Below are 17,587 nucleotides of genomic sequence, written 5' to 3'. Positions count from 1 at the left end.
GCAACTCAATGGCTCTTTTCGGGGCCAAGTAACATGCCAGGAATTGAAGTCAGGGGTCACTCTTGTACTCAGTGAAATGTGTGAGAGGTTTCCTTTGACTTAGACCCCAATCGTATAGGAGGACTTTTATGCCAGCCTAGTCCTGTTAATGAAGTCAAGGGAGCTCTGTCCAGGGTTTGGGGGCTGCCTGCAAGGATGTCTGCAAAAACTACAAACTGGCATACCAGAACATGAATGTCCTGCAGGGGAGCGGAGGCTGTGGGAGCAGCAGGTTCTGAGACGTGCTAGTTGACTGAATATTTGGATTGAAACGAGTGACACATTGAAATCTCCCAAGGAGAAAAAATTCAAACAGCCTTGCTTTTATTTATTTATTTATTTATTTTGAAAGGGAATGTATTTTAACACTTATGAAAAGCAAGTATCTGGTAGCACTGGGTACAGCCAGGCCCGGTGCTGGCAAGCAACGTGCAAATTTCCTAACACCTCTCAGCCAAGACACCTCAGGCTTCACCTACAACATCCCTACAGTTCCCATCCTGTGCCTCTCTGGATCAGTGACTGTGAACTACAGCTTGAGGGGCTTTTTGGGTTGGCTTTTGTTTCTTTTTTGCTTTAGCATAGAGCATGTATATATTTGAGCCTTTACTGGCCACCGTTTAAAAAAAATGGTAATGAAACAACAAACAATGAACGAAGTTTTTATTTCCAGGGAGTTGCATTAAACAAACGATCAAGTCTTCAGCTGGATGAATAAAAATAGTGGTTACAAAAAACAGGCCAGAAATTGTACAGAATCGCTTTAGAAAAATGGAGACAGCGGGAAACAAAGAGTTATTCAGTTGACCAGGTGATAGGTGTAAATAGAGGGGCATGGGGTGGGAAGCCCTTATGTCAAACAGTATTTCATTTTAAATACCCAGGATTAGGTCTGTTTATTGGAAGGGAATTTATATTAAAAAAGGCAGGATATATTACTGCACAGATCAACAGTGACAGGGCATAAAGAGCAACACTGTTTGATCAGGCTTTCACAGGTAATGTAATGTTTCCACTAGGAATTAGGCATAAATCTTTTAAGTGTTATATAATGCAGTCAAAAAAAGAGTTTGCAACAAACCAGTTTCTTAATGGTTAATCAAAGCTGAATGCGGCACACTTCATATAGACAGTAGTGCTTACCACTTGTGGAGGCAGGGCAAGATCCTCCTGTGGAGTAAAGCCAGTGTAGCTATATGAACCATGACAGTTTATGATATCTGAGGATTAGGCTCTGCCTCACATCATATTCAAGAACATAGGATGAGAAGGGATCACTCTCCATTGTCAAATTCAGGCCCTCACAGTTGCAGGCAACCATGTGATGGATGTGAAGTCCACAAAGGTCTACAGCAAGATCCACCCCAGCCCTTCCTACAAACGTGTGTGCCCCCAAAAAATCATAATGAGCTCTAGTAAGATTGCTGGCAACTGTTCAGTTAAAGGTACAATGGTATCTGACCCATAATTGTTGGACCAGGGATCAGATCCCAAATGTGCCCGATTGCCAATACAGGTGGAGTCCAGGATCAGGAGTGTTGAAGGGCTCTGGTGCACTCCCTAGGCTGAGAGTGACCACATGTTCAATTTAAGGTGCACTGGGAACCAGCCACAAAGTTATTGCACGTATTTTGTGTAATAACTGTGGCTTATTCCATTTATCGTGCCATCAATTGCATGAATGTCTGGCAGATTTACTACTTAAGATGCAATTAACTGGTCTCAAAAAACCCAAAGGCATTAAACGCTATAGTGTGCCTCAAGAAGAAAGCAGGAGGGACAACAGTGTTACCAACTGCATGGGTCCTGCTTTTAGGTAAAAGCTTCAAAGGCAAAAGAAAATGTTTTGAAAAAATAATCCAGGCCAACAATATTATTAGCATTGCTGTACTGTATTCCTATAAAGCAGGGATGGGCAAAATGTGGCCCACCAGGCCAGTCTCTCTGGCCTGTGGGGCCCCTAAAAAAATGTAGAAAATTTATATTTATCTGCCCCTGGCTGCCTGTCATGTGGCCCTCGGTGGCTTGTCAAAACTCAGTAAGCGGCCCTCCCCCCAAAACAATTGCCCGCCCCTGCTATAGAGTGTAGATGCTGTAGCCAAAAATGCACTAGGCATTGTGCAAACCCAGAATGAGAGATGGCCCCCGTCTCAAAGAGTTTACTTAGAAGCTGCTCAATGACCAAATGCATTCCCCAGGGTAAGGATATTCTCATAAACGTGTAGGACTGAGATTTGCTGCTCACTCTCAGCCTAGCTACAGCTGGCTCCTGCAGTCTTCACTGTAGCAAAGCTTCATTTGGTGAAATAAGGGTTGTACCTGATGAAGCCCTAAAGGATCTAGCCCTCCATCTGTAAAACTGTGAATATTAAAAAAAAATAAAAAAATCCTTACCTTAGGGATTTGAGGTAAATCATTGCTTGTTAAAGAATTTTGAGATCCTTGGAGAGAGAGCCTGAGAAGTGCAAAGCATTAATAGCTAAATTAAAAATTGTTTGTATTGTTCAAGTTGATGAACTGAAGCTTCCAACATGTCAGTGATGACTGATGCAGATTTTAAAATAACTTAGTTGTTTAACATGCAGTCACAGAGCAAACACAGACTTGTTATTGCTGTAACCTAGCCCAGCTGTATTTTCTGTTTCCAGTCCTGTCTCCATCCTGTAAAACTCTTGGGAGAATCCCAGGAAATCTGGCCCTGCAAAATAACAGCAGCTTACTTTGTGGCGTCCTATGAAGTTTATTTTTACCCTTTATATCATAGAAGCCTCCCCTCTGCAGAATTTTGAAGATCTTGCTCCAATGAAATGACTCAGCTTCTGTCAAGTGGATTTAATCCCTCTGTGCCTCATTGCCCTAGGCTGTAAAAGTGGACAGGAATACTCAGCCTGAGTACTCCCACAAAAAGTCCTGAGAAACAAGTAGTTAATGCCAGTAGAACCCAAGTATTATGCCTTATTTATGTTGTCAGCAGACATTTCTAAGTTGGCATTATTAATGGCTTCTGAAATGCCAGACTTGCCTTCTGGCACTTGTATGTTAAGACTTCTAAGTTTAATGCTAAATGTTTTAAATCTCAGGACTGGTATTTGAATTCTGGGAAGGTATTTTGGGAGAAATGTTGAGCTAATTGGTCATGCTAGTCGCTTACCTACAAGTGGAGAAAACGGTAATATTCAATGAATTCTGGAAGGAGCTAACAGGCCACAAATAAACACATACACGTGCACGCGCACCCACACATAAAAAAACTACTTTGGCTGAACTAGGAATCCAACAAGGCACTTATGCATTTGCTTATGATAATACATGTAAATAGACCCACTCACTTCACTGTGACTACCATCATGATTATCATTAATCATAGCATTACCTGATTTGGGGAACTAGGGCCAAAAGAGAAGGTGGGGTTGCTTGCTGGGGGAGAGAAGGAGGGAATCAACAACTTTTCTGTCTCGGATGGAATCATTAATGTTTTATAAGTACCAATACAAAATATAAGTCTAAGTCCTGCCCAACAGGAAATCTTAAGTGGCCCTAAGAGTTGCCACATACAAACTTTAGTTGTTTAAAAGAGTTGATTCTTCCTTTGCACCTTCATTCTTCAACAATCTAAAATTTTCCCTTTTCTGTTCGGTTCCTCTGAAAAAGTCCGGTGTTTTGGCTGAGAGTCAAAAGGTATGTTTCTGCTTTTCTCTCAAATAATTATTTATAGCTCTTAAAAGATTGGTAAGCTTGCAGATATAGGCTGCGTTGTTGTAAAAAGAAACATGTACCACCATTGGACAGTCATCATTCAGAAACCTTAAATTAGAAATGTTCCTAGCCTGTTACTAGTCATGGTATACAAATATTTGGCTTTTTTTTGTTTTGTTTTGCCAAACTGGGGGAAAAAAAAACAAGAAAAAGAAACCCATTTGTTTTGGGTCAACTGTAAATGAAAAATGTTGGGTTTGCCTGGGAAGGAAAATAAACAAGTAGACAACCCCCCCCCTCCCCCCCCCAATCCAACAACCTGTTTAACTCAAAATGATATATTTTGGGTTTTACTTTGTAAAATTTAGTTTTGAAACATAGCTAAATGTAAATGGTGTTTCTAATTAAAAAGCAAGATTTAATTTTGAAAACATCAAAGTGCAACAAAAAATAGACTTTAAAAAATCAGCTTTTTTGTTTTTTGGGGATTTTTGCCCGAACAGCTTGATAACTTCAGCATAAATCCCAAATAGTTCTGATAGACCCAAATATACATTGTTCAGCAACAGAAATTATTGCCCCATAAATGTCACTCAGGTGGATTTTCATAATTTCTTTTACAGTAATTGTGGGTTTAAATCTGAGCAGTCAAGGTGACTCACTTCATTGTGGTGTTGAGTGATGTATGCTCCAATCCAATAATATTGACAACAGAGTCCCAGTGAAGGCAGCAGGTCTCTGCACTAGTTCAGGGCATCAGAGCCGCAGTGTTGATTAAACATGTGTAGGAGTCTGTAAGAGGTTTCATAGTCTGACAGGACGAGCACTGGATTATTTAGACACCGATTTATTTAGAAACCTAAATTGAATAAAAAGAATTTCACTTGATGTAAACAAACACACCCCTGATTGCAAACATGAATAAAATATTTGTATTTTAATAACCCAAGTTCATTTACATTTTAATGAGCAGCTCTCTTCCATAGAGCGTACAAATGAAGAGGTACATAATCCACACAAACACAAGATCATAGTTCTCATGAACGGCATTTTGTATAAAAGCCAGTGCACTAAATCTGCACAGCTCAGGAGTGGAGTGGAGTGGAGGGCAATAAATATATGAAAATAAAAAACCCAAAGAGATGCTGTATACATTGTACTGGCCTGAGGCAGCTCAGGAGCTGTGAAGGACAGGTTGTTTGGGGTTTGTTGTATACAATTCTGGGGGTCTTGTGTGCAAATTGGGTCTGCTGCTGGTTAAAAGAAAGTTGAATTCAAAATTTTAGCAAAAAATGGACGATTTCGTATTTATGAAAACTGTTCAACCAGCTCAGTTGAGGTCTGTTATGCTACATAGGACACAGACTTTAATCATTTCATTTGCTTGTTGCCCAATAAAATTTAAAGTTTCAGAAAGTAGAGCTCTTATGTTATAGATGGTACCTTTCAAAGAAATGTTGAGTCAGTGGTGCTCAGCCTATGGACTATGGGACAGATTTGGCCCATAGAGCCACATCATCCAGCCCATGGGGCTCAGGTCCAGAAATATGCTGATGGGGGAACAGTGTAGTATTAACTGCTGCAGGTTTCGGAAGTCGTGGCAATTAACTCTGCCACTACTCCCCTGCTGCCAAATGTCTAGACCCATAGGGGAGCCCTGCAGCTGGACGACATGGCCTTGCGTGCCAGATCACACTGGTGTGTGGGGTGACACTGTGGCCAGATCTGGCATGTGGGGCTAGGCTGGTGCACCAGATTATATCTGCAGATGGACATTGTGCATCAACTGCATAGTAGGTCAGCTCTGTGGACTGATGGATCCAGCATGAGGGATCCAGCCCGCAGGCTGGCCTCATGCCATTCCTGGCCCTATGGGGCCGCAGACTGCCCTATGCCCCATGCCATTCCTTTAGCCCACAGGGCCGGATAGGCTGAGAACCACTATTGTAATTACTCAAAAGATTACAAATGCTTGATTCTGTAATTCCTTCAACTCTTGCCTAACAATATGTTTGATTTATGAAACATGCTAAGACAATCCAGCGTTGTGCAACACGGGTATAAAGTTTTTTTTTTTTAATCAGAAAAAGTGGAAAACTAACTATCCATTTAAAGTTAAGAGTAAAAATCAGTATCATCAGTCACAAACTATCAAAAATCATAGGGCAAGTTCCCAAAATCTTGTGATGAATATAATACATGAATATAATAATAAATTGGGAGGGGAGTGGGGAAGGAGCATCTGTTCTGGTTTTTAAGACTTCGGGGTTGTCTTGGGGCACACTTTTAAGCTTTTCTGAACAACTTTTATTTTAAATGGATGCTGAGGTGCTCATATACACTGATCTCCTGAAGTTGAAGCTTGTAAGTCAGTGATTTTCAACTAGGCCATCCTGGGGTGCCACAGTCTTTTGAAGGGTACTACAACGTGTGAGGAGATATGTGCAGGCTCACTGCCTGGCCCCTCCCCTGCCCACACTGCTTAGCCCCTCTGCAAGGAGGTAAGCATTGTAATAAACTGGTTTTTGAAATGAGGTGCTGCTCAGTTCACCAAAGTGATGGGGGTTGGGGGCTGCTTTTAGTCCAACAAAGTCTAAAAAGCTTGAGAATCACTGCTTTAAGTAAAATACCAACTATGAAACGTGGTAAATATGAGAGCGCTGGAAACTATAAGACATACAAAAACTAGAACTCTTGATTCCAAAATGATACCTTTTATTATCATTTTGGAATCAAGAGTTCTAGTTTTTTGTATGTCTTTTTGTCTCAGACCAACACAGCTACCAAGTACACCCCTGGAAACTATAAAGCACTCACTGAAGGGGAGTTGCTCCTTTTTCAGGTTGAGACTTTCTGCAGTGGTACTAAATCTTGGGGAGAGAAAAGAGGCTCAAATGAATGCTACCATGATGACGAGCATATGACTATGGTTCTTCTACCCAGGATTTGAACTTTAAGCATTTGACTAGCTGAAGGGGGAGGGAAGATAAAGCAAGCCATGGGAATTGGGACATGTTTTCAGGCCCTAAAGCAGACTTCAACCTTGGACAATAATATTATTCAGCAATGTGAATAGGAGATTGTTCTAGCATTTATACAGATCAGTGCCCCTGGTACGCTTCTTGCAGCATGGCAGAATAAATGATGTTTGGTCAGGTACTTATGCTTAACCTATTCATTATACTGTTAATGTTTCACAGCAACCCCCTGTGCTGCAGAAATGTTATGATTTGAGGGCTGAAGTATGTCTGAATCTTAACAGCCCTGCGGTCCCCTTGGAATACTCCAGGCAAATTGTGTGTATGGGGCATGCACCATGTCTTCTCCCACACTTTATGTAGTTCTGATTATACCGTCAGTACATACCCAATATCAGTCCTAATGTGGTGATTCTCTTTGGTTCCTATGTGTAGGTATCTAATTATTTTATGAATTTGTTTCCATTAAAGTGTTATGTAAAGGCCAGCAATCATGGGCTGTTGTGCTAGATGCTATATAAACAGAGCAGTCATGCAGTCCCTACATTTGAAGAGTTTAAAGCACTTAGGCCTGGCAGACTGTTTTTGGGCCAGTAATATTATTTTGGATAGGGGATGATTTTTATAACCCCTTATGTGGATATAGTTATAGCAGTGTAGAGGTGCACTGTACTAGGGTAGCTCGCTCTTTCCAGATGGGAATAATTTTACTATTATAAAGTTCCTCTATAATGCTGTAACTGCACTAGCATGACTCCAGGAGTGCAACCATTATACGTATACAATGCCTTAGCCTCTCTCTCTCCAGTCACCAGCCCGTTTAGTCTTGTCAAGTAAACACAACATTCCACCTAAACTATTTAAAAGTTTCAGGACATCTAGGTCAATAAACAGTAGAGATAGGAAATATCCTATTTTTAGTATGCTACAGTCAACATTAAACTTAGATGTCTCTAAACTTTACTGGAAAAGATTTTTTTTCAAAGACCTGCAGAACAATGTTAAAAGCATGCATTTGCTAAAATCATGTTAAAGATTTGATTGGATTTGATATTAAGTCTTTCATTATAAGAACCTGGCAGAAGACTCAGAGGTTGCACATTGAGTTGGAAAAAACCCCCCAAAGCTGGAAACCTGACATTTCAGCCTGTGACCACAGAAGGCACCTTTCTTGAAGCAGCTTAGTGTAGAGCCAAAAACTGTGGAAACTACTTTATCCTTAAAAAAAAATATTTGAAAATAAATTGTTGACATTTTAAGGGTGAAAAGAAAGCATTAAAATAGCTGATATCAAAAGAATTTGACAAGCAGAAACTGAAGCTGAGATTTATAATGGAGTATTCTCATTGGTGTAAGGTTTCCAAGTTTATTAGTGATTGTCCAGAAATGTAACTTCTTAAAATTAAACTATAAATAAAATAAAACCACATTTTTGTTCAAAATACAGACTGATCCAGCACTCCTGAATTCTGTGGGCATGTATGCCATAGACTTCAGAAGGCACAGGATAATGGCCTTTCAGCAGCCAAGGGAAGGCTTATTTTTGATTTCATGTAGATTTGTGTGGAGTTCTCTACCCACTGTATGCTATTGCTAGGGACAGAAGTTACACATAAACCAATTTAAATAATTAGAAATTGGTTTATACCTGTAACAGAACAGAAGTTCAATGCACATAAACCAATTTCAAAATGGCTGAAACTGGTTTAAGATAAACCTGGTTGATTGTAGTATCAGACTTAACTAATCTGGGTCAAACCGGTTTATGAAACTTCTGTCCCCAACCCCTTCCTGGTTTAAGTTAAAACACAGTCCCCTTGCATCCCAACATGCTTTGCAGCCCTGCGCTGTGCTGTCTGTTTCATCAGAGAATGGTTGGCAGGGGGAGCCAGGGACTGCCCCTACCCCCTCCACCCCGGCAAACCCTGGCTGGGACCTGGGGCCCAGGAGGGGGGTTAAATCCCACTTTCCCCGACTACAGAGCTGCCCTCCCCTGCTAAAGTTACTGAAAGTTACGGCTGGCTGTGACTGTGGACTACAAATCCCAGAGGCACCTGGAAGCAAGAAGTGATGAGCAACTTTGCAGAGCCCTGCAGCTGTGGTTCTGGACTGCAGATTCCAGAGACCTTGGGGGCAGCAGGAAGAGGAAGCAAACATACAACTCATGCTGACTACATGCCAGAGAATCATGCTCTAGCATCCCTCCAGCTTCTGGCCTGAGCCACTGCAGGCACGTGGCTGTATTTCCTGAATCAAAAGTAAATGTGTGTCCAGTTGTTTCTTTGTTTAATCTCCGCATCTTAGACCAGCGGTTCTCAACCTTTTGTACCTAACGTCCCACCTATGTAAGGTCAAAAATCCTGGTCCCACTGGTCAACAAGCGGAGGGGAGGGAATTCCCAGAGGCCAGTTGAGAAGTGGGGGAAGGGTCCCCCAGCAGCCGATCGAAGCACGAAAAAGCAAAACCAGAAGTCCTGCCATGGCACTTCTGACACATCCCACCGGTTGAGAAACCCTGGCTTAGACTAATCTGCAAAGGCTGCATTGATTCAGCCTCAGGCTTTTTGACGGTCTGTACTTAGCCTATGTGGCTGGTGCAGGTTTGAGCCACTACAGTGGACCATCTGTTTAGCTAATCCTTGAAACTATAGGTATAGTGTAATTCTGAGGTCTCACATGCCCTAGGCATGTATGGCAGTCTCAGTCTTAACTGTTCACAGGATAAAATTCAGTTTTTCATAAAATGTAGAACTCTGTCACAGCTACGTGCTTTGAATAGTGTCAAGATAACTGGTGATTTGGGGTACTTCAGGTTTTGGTTGCCCAACCTGTGATGTCTTAAAGAGGATATTTTTCTGAAAAGCATTAAAAATCAGGCTCTTCTGGCAACGTGGAGATGCTCCCTCTTCTGCACGGAAAGTAGCAGGCAGCTGAGACGGGAGGTGTCAGTGAGCGGCTGCCTCAGTGTACAGGCAATGGAGGGAGTAATAGAGGACGTGATGGAAGGACGTGGATTAGGTACTGAAAAAAGAGTGGGGCACTGACACTTGTGGTATTGGTGTAGTGTGCAGGGAAGATTAACAGCTTGGGAAAAATGGGGCTTTGTATCAGTCAGTCACAGAACAAAGAAAACTGTTCCAGTCCCTTCTACCTCTTAACTTGTTAGACTCCATCATGTTGAGTCTGCTGCAGACTCTCCAAGCAACAGCTGTCCCTCCTCTGCTCCCCTGTTCTTCCATTGCTTATTTCTTCCACGTCTTTCTTTTTCTTTTTTTCAACTTCCAGAAGCTTGTTCCTCACTGAGACATGCCAGGTCTGAACTATTAAAATTAAGACATTTGGAGTTAAGAGTGTAAAAATGTCTGGAAAAAAATGTTGGGGATGGGGAGGGCGGCTTGTTTTGCCTTTTTTAAAGTCACAGTAAAATTCACCCTTGGGCAAAGAAGCAAACAGGATAAATTGCAGCCTGGAGGGTGACTCTTTTGGAAAGGTAAAATAATCTAAAAATAGCTCCTTAGAATGAAAGTGTTTCATTGACAATAACCACAGTGTTGCTATGGTGATACTGTTTAAAAAAAAAAAAAAAAGATGATCATTGATACTTAGCCTGCCATAAAACTCTTCATTTTTATTTCCATAGGGATGAATCGGATGTTAGCATTAACATTATTTACACTTTTGCATTATATTTCAATGTTACTTCATTTTTTAAAATATTTTTCTGTTCTGTAAAGTGACTTGCTTTGTAGACAAATGAAACTACAGTGGAGAAGATGCTAAAAAAAAGTAAATTGGCTGGCTCTGTGTGATCTAAGTCCTGTCTGATCTGCACTTCAATGCTGTTTTCTCCTGTCCAAGGAGCTTACTCTGAGAGCAGAAAACCTGCAGTTTGAATAAGCCCGAAAGATAATAGTGTGGTGGGACCATAAGCTGTTTATAGTCCTTCCTTCAGTGGTGTAATATAATATACACAGGGTACTGTGTAATGTAATTTGCTTTTCCTAAAGAGCCAGGAGTATGCCACTCACAGCATAGACAATATTGTATGAAACTGAAAGAAAAATATATTCCTGTCTCCTTAAAATTGAGGCCAGTCTATAATTGCATGTAGAGCGCTTGTCTTCAAGCTTCTCCATATTGATTTTGGGTGAGAGCCATTAAAGTGCAACAGATTAGCCTTTGTATGTACCTATTCCCGTCTAAGAAGATCCTGTGTCTAAACAAATCACCTGGATCATAAACCTCTAGAAATGGTATAGTTGAACTTGCAGCCATTTCAAGCCAGGAACTAAATTTTATTCAGGCAAGTGAATCCTTCTGACTTTTACATCGGTGCTTGGGAACAAGTGCCAGTCCATTGAATTGAAGTGGGTGACAGAATCAAGGACTTCGGCCTATTATGTCCTTTATAGGGTAGGATGGAGCTAGTTGTTGGCAGTTCTGATGATTAATATGTTTTTTGTTTTTAATACTCCAGGGATAAGGAAGAATCAGAAATTAAGGGTAGGTTTATTTTTCATAATGAAAATAATATGGAATGATTAAGTGAAAAGATTCAGTTCACAAGAATGTTTATATAAGGTTGCTAAGGTTTCCCCACCCCCAATGTTTTCCTCCACAAGCATATATATTGTACATTGCTTTTGTGTAGCTTTCTACTGTGTTCAGAGTAGGAAAATGCATCCTGAAAGTGACTTAAAGCAAGGTAGGGCCTGATCCATGCCCATTAAAGCTAATGGAAAGTTCCCCTTAACTTTAGTGGGATCAGTGTCGCAAAGCAGAAAAGTTGGTCAAAGCCTTCCTGAATACATTGCTCTTGTTAGATGCACATTTGCAAAGATGCTGTGGCTGTAACTGAGATCAAAACTTATCCCCCCTGAGAACCAATGCAGGTTTTTTTTTCATTGTCAGCAGACAGAGAAGACCTCTGGAAATGACGAGACACCTTTACTCATTTGAATGGGGTTGTTGTTAGGGATGCATGATTTTGGCCCTTTAAATAGCTATATTAATCATTTTCATTACCAGTCATTTAAGCAGAAACAAGGTCATTCAGGTTATGTGGACAGTGGTTGGGTATCTTCACCTCCTACTGCATCTGAAGTGTTAGTGTTAGGTGGTAGAAGAAGAGTATTGCCTGGATTTAATGATAGCTTCTTTGTATTTGGATGAACTAATGGTTTTATTTGTTTAAGTCAAAACTTAGGGCATTTATAGACATGCTCTGGGAGGCAGGGGCACTTTAATTAGCGCAGTTCCAAGAGCCGCGCTATTTAGAAGTGCCAGGAGTGTCACATGTATCAATGTCCCCATGCTAAAAAATAGTGGCAGGGCACTTTGAACTAAAACTTATCAGACGTGCTTTAAAGTGCCATGCTTCCATTTTTCATCACAAGGATGCTGATACACGTGACGCTGGTGTGTGCTGGAGCGTGGTAATTACCATGCTCCAGCTGACTTGATTAATTGAGTCTGCTCTGACACACTGTAATTGCAGCACATCAGAGCAGCCTCCCTCTATGTGTGTAGGAGCCCTTAAATCCAAAAGGAATAAGTGCAGCCAAGAGAGAAGGTATGAAGAAACCTTGGGCAGTAGCTGGTTCAGGCTTACGTCTGAACTATCTCCAGGCAGGATTAGTAGACACAGTTCTTTTTTCTCTGCTTCATTTTTTGAGGTATGGCTTTTCAGTGTACACATCTGTAGCTTGACCCAGAGGTGGCTAACCTGCGGCATGTGTGCCAGAAGGGGCAGGGCAGCCTTTGTGTGTAGCACATGACAGATCCAGGAGGAGACAGGAGGCACCGTGGCAGATAGAGCAGGCAGTGGAAAGCAGAGCATGAAATCATGCGTGGAGCATAGGATAGGGAGCAGAAAACAACAGAGCAGCACACTAGGTGGGGTAAGGGGATGGAAGTGGACCTCAGGAAGGGTTCAGGGCAGTCATTTGTGGTAGGCCTACCAAAAATGACTTGGACTGTCGATCACAGAGGGGACATAGGTACAATCTGTTGGGAACATTGCCTTGCTGTGGGTCAACAAATATGAATAATTGTACTGAGAGAGAGAGCATGTGTGAGAAATATTGTATAAAGAAATGGCCTGACCCTTCCATTCTGAAGAGAGCAAATGGTTGAGGAAGAACAGGCATCTGAAATCTGGTTTGGTTTTTTTGTTTATTTGTTGTTTTTTTACCTCTGCCTGAGAAGTCATTCTGAATACACACAATGCACTGTTCGATCCCTTGATAAATCCTTGTAGGCATGTTAAATCACCACCTGATTTTTTTTTTTTTTCATTTCTCCCCCAGATGTCCTGTTGAGTAGCTTTGTTAATGTGCATTGTGGCCTTCTCTGGTCTGCCTCCATGAAAGTGAGTTTGCTTTGCAAATAACTGCCCTGAAGTGGCCTCTCCACTTTCCTTTCAAGGTTTTGAAATAAAAGCACTGCTAAAAATTTTCAATAAATACTGCAGGTTGCTTTTGAGGTTTGGAAAAATTCCTCCTTGATGAATGTGTTTGAAGCTGAAGTATCTGAGCGCATGTCCAGCTAGTGATTATGTCAGTGACAGAAGGTCCTGTTGAAGGGTGAACTCTCAGCCCTGATATATCCGAGGAATACAGAGAGGTGTAGTTAGTTAAGCAAGGCTGGACACTAAATGCCCGGTCAAAGCCAGGAAACTAGGTGAAATTCATTCCTGAGCAGAAGGCTAACAGTAGTCCTGTTTAAGATCCACTAAAGCCCTATCTTCCTCACAGGCATTCATCTGTGAGCAGTTCTTTGTCTTTTCTTCCTTGTCTGGCAAAAATGGGATGAATATTAGAGCTGAGGAAGCTGAAAATCAAATCAGTAGAATAAAATCAGGTTTCCACTGAAGTCAACATGAGTCTTTCCATGTCTTGTTTTACATCCTACAATAGTATTGAGTGTATAAACTGGTGTAGCAGAGCTCTTCTCAGAAGGACCAAACTAATCTGTTGCACTGTTCTGGTGATATCTTAAAAGTAAGAAGGGATTTCTTCTACCTTTCACTCTGATTTAGCACACACTTATGTTTTTCAAGAATAATTTCCATAGACTGCAATGCAGTCCTATAGAAAGAGTGACTGCAGCACCATTATACAACATATTTACAAGACTTATGTTTGGGTTGAAGTTAATGAAAGTTAACATACGGCTACATGTCCTTGAGTATGATCTCAACCTTACCCTGAAAAAACAGCATTCCTTTTGAGGACAAGATGCAGATATGCTCATTACCGGTCTGCCTTTTTAACAACTCCTGCCAGCTATACTAAATAGTTCTCAATTACGTGTGAAATATCATCTCTGGAAGTTTTATCTTTACTGCAGCATTACTGGCAACTCAAGGCGCAAACAGAAGAGCAGCTCCCTGTTGTCCTAGACCCACCAGAAGTTTGCTGTTGGGTACTAAAAGTTGGGGAGTCTAGATGGCTGCAAGCCTGCGGCTATCTCCCCTAGCAATGCCCCTCCTAGCCCCAGCTGTTTTCAGAATAGGATGGGGAAAGGTAGTGGAGGGAGCTTGTTCTGGGGGCTCCCCAGCCAGCACTGGAGGGTGGGGTGGGTGGATTGGAGCCCCTCTTCACCTTGGGGGGGCTCCAAATCACCTGCCCTACCCTTCAGTGCTAGCTGAAAAAACCCCAGACTGAACTCCCTCTGCTCCCTTTCCCCACTCCCATTCAGAAAGCAGTGCTGGGTCTGGGAGGCAGCACAGACACAAGTTACTGAAGGTGCTCCTTTTTGGAGTGTCTTCATCTGAACCCTCCTGCAATGAGGGTTCAGATTTTCATGGGATTGAGCCCTTATAAAGCACTTTGCAGTGGTGTCCTTTTGTCTGGTCATGCCTGCAGAGCACTCTCAGGGGCCAGATCAGGCAAAAATTGTCATTTCTGCCTGCACCTTCAGGCTTTTGCTCAGCTGTTACCTCTACCCCAGGTCCTGTCCCTACTAAAAACCTTCTCACCTGAGTTTAGTGGTGCTTTATACTTGGGATTGTTGGCCTGTACAGGCTAGAGCTTAGATACTGCTTTTCCTGAAGCTAATAACCCACTTTGCATTGAGGATGCAAGTTAAACCCTTCATTGGCTGATCAGTTTTTACATTTTCCCCATGTTCCCTCCAGGTGCCCAGAAGGACCAGGCAGACAGGCTCTCTGAAAATTCACTGGGAAAGCATCAGCGACTCGGTTGCATCACAGGAAATCATGGCAGAAATCCCAGTGTAGGACAAACGCAGCACTGTGCAGCACTAGTATCTCAGCTAGCACTTGCAGGATATTTGCTCAAATGTGGCTGCCCTAGACTACTCTGGGTGTCAGTTAGCCTAGTTAAGATGCAGTGAAGTTATTCCTTATAGAAGTCTTATCCAGTACTCGCTGTTCTACTGTCTTAGACTTTGTTTGCTGTTTAGTAAAAAAACCCCAATAGATCTCAGGCTTCCAGTTGTAATATTATGTACCTAAGTCCTATGACCTCTATCAGACCCTTGCAAAGTCTCATACGCATACTTGTCCATGGATGGTCAGTGCTGAATTGTCTTCTGGTTATCTTTTCTTGGGGTATGTCTTTGTTGACTCACTACATTAATGACTGGTGCCATTTGCTCTCTTGGGTTAGGCTTTATTAATGAATGCAGTAGTGTACCAACAGCAGCAGTCTCCAACAATAGTTTCCAGGCCCTGTGGAGACCCACAGTCCTATTATAGGTGGCCTAAAACTAATCATTTAACAATATTCTGCTGAAGATGACTGCTCTGTGGGACCTTCCTTCTGCAGGTTCTCAGTAAATGAGGTCACAGAGTAATGGCTTATACTTCAAGGCCTCAAGTCGCCACACGCATAAGCTTAAGGGTGTGGTTGCTCAGCAGGACTATTTCCATGTTTAAAGTTAAGCACAGTCAAGTAACTTCCTGACTCGGGGTCCATCTGAGGTGCAATTCTGTGAATCACAGAGATGGTCTTTCACACAAATGGTGAAATTACTTTCCTGGGCAGAGCGCTCGTTCCAAGCCTTTCCATTTGTTAAGCCTTTTTCTTTGAGTTGTAAATGGCCTCATGCTGCCGGCCCCCAACCTAATGCTAAATTTCATCCCAAAAGAACATTATTTTGCGTACAGGTTTATTCCCTGCACTGGCTTTTGTTGTTGTTTATCTGGTGAACTTCAGCATCTTCCAGGTGACTTCCTGGCCGGTGAAAGATCCCTGTGATTTTTCATCTCTTGAGATACCCACTCTTTGCTCTGAAATTAAAAGTTTGAATGTCTCATCTGACCTCAGACATACTGCACTAGCTCCAAGAATACCCCAAATCTTCTAAAAGGTATTTTTAGAACCAAATCTGCCTACACTGCTGTTCATCCAGAAAGAGAACATCTATATATTCCATGAGAATCTAACATGTTCGTACAGTATATTTCATATGAACAGTAGTATAGTGCTAAATGTATTTAGAGAAAGATCTTCTGTAATTTTTAAAGTAGCATTTAAGACATGTAGTTTTCTGCAGGAAGAATTTATAATGCAGGAAGTGAAGTGCTTTCTCAGCCCTTGACTTCTGGGCTGTCTCTATAATTTTCCTTAAAGTAGCTATTTTTTTCATTTTACAATATTTCCTGAAATCAGGCTGCTTTAGTTTCACGTGAATCTGTGAGAAGTCCTGCTTACAAAATTCTCCTCTTAAAAAACTTTATTTTTGAGGTGTGGCAATAATTTTCCTTGAAACTATCTTATTTCCTCTCTCTCTCTCTCTCTCTCTATATATATATATAGTCCCCTTGTTTTAGTCCCCTTTGTCCTAGAAAAACTCAACACTAGGAAGGTCAGGATGGGTTCTCCTTGCTTCCTACAGTTGCACATGGAAAAGTAAGTTTAGAAGAATGTTGTTGAGGTAACAGTCACATGATGAAAAGTCAGGCAATGGAAGGATTCTGGCTGTTTGCGCCACCTTAATTTGGCCTCTTTGTGCATTTGCATCATTGTACAGTTTTTAATTACATGATCACATGCTGTGACCCCTGCTTCATTCAATGCACAGAACAGATGGTGTTGCTGAATAAGCAGGTATTTGATATTGCTGAATTAGCAGGTATTTGATATTTTCTTTTCTTCTTGTTTACTGTTTAGCCCCAGACTTATTTACTGCTCACTATTCATACCTGGGTCATCACTTGTTCATCACTGCCCTAGCTGAGTTCACTGCATGCTTGGGAAATGAGCTGATGCTACGATCCCCATTTTACTGAGGGTGAACTGAAGCAGAGTGACATTTACGTTCAAGTATCTACTAATTTTAGCTGCCTCATTTGAGACCTCTAGGCTTGGATTTTTTCAGAGCACAGGGCAGACTCCTTGCTCCTGGTTCAGGTGTCCAGACTTCACACAGTCCACTTCCATCCAGAACTGCAATGTAGGAAAACTCTTGCTCAGCTCCCAGCTGCAGCACACCTAGCAAGGGTGGAAACTTTGAAGAAGGTAGCTCCTAAAAAATCACTTTGGTGAGCATCTGCAAGCTGCAGTTTTGCAAAGACTGCATCTCTGCTATATTTGGATAGACTTTTGAGACATAAGGCATCCTCACTGCCATGTTTACAAACACATCTCAGCAGCAGAGGCGCTTTAGAACCTTTCAAATAAAGTTCTAATTTTTAGTTCCAATGTCAGAAATGGCTTAATGGTTTTGGCTGACATTTTCCAAAAATATGGAGACTGAAGCAAGATGACCCAATGTGGAATTTCAGGCTAAATGGTCAAGTTATGAATTGAAAACTTAGCATGGAAAACTTGTCAATCAGCCCTAATCATAGGTGGCACACCCCAGCCCCACCTTTTAATAGTTATTCATTTGTGTGTAAATATGTTA

General features: G+C 41.6%; 1 protein-coding gene and 1 long non-coding RNA gene across 4 annotated transcripts in view; one reads left to right on the top strand and one right to left on the bottom strand.

The window, feature by feature from the left end:
* CHST11 (carbohydrate sulfotransferase 11) overlaps positions 1-17,587 on the top strand; it is a 250,596-nt gene that overhangs the window by 171,441 nt on the left and 61,568 nt on the right. The window lies entirely within an intron of this gene.
* On the bottom strand, positions 688-7,980 carry LOC109283611 (uncharacterized). Its single transcript, XR_002090849.2, has 2 exons — positions 4,398-7,980; positions 688-2,737 (listed from the first exon to the last, which is right to left on the bottom strand). It is a non-coding gene; the product is annotated as an uncharacterized LOC109283611 (long non-coding RNA).

This window comes from Alligator mississippiensis, chromosome 4 (assembly GCF_030867095.1).
Source record: "Alligator mississippiensis isolate rAllMis1 chromosome 4, rAllMis1, whole genome shotgun sequence".
NCBI lineage: Eukaryota > Metazoa > Chordata > Crocodylia > Alligatoridae > Alligator > Alligator mississippiensis.
Note: the sequence above shows the minus strand (reverse complement) of the source record. Positions and strands in the feature narration are given on the sequence as shown.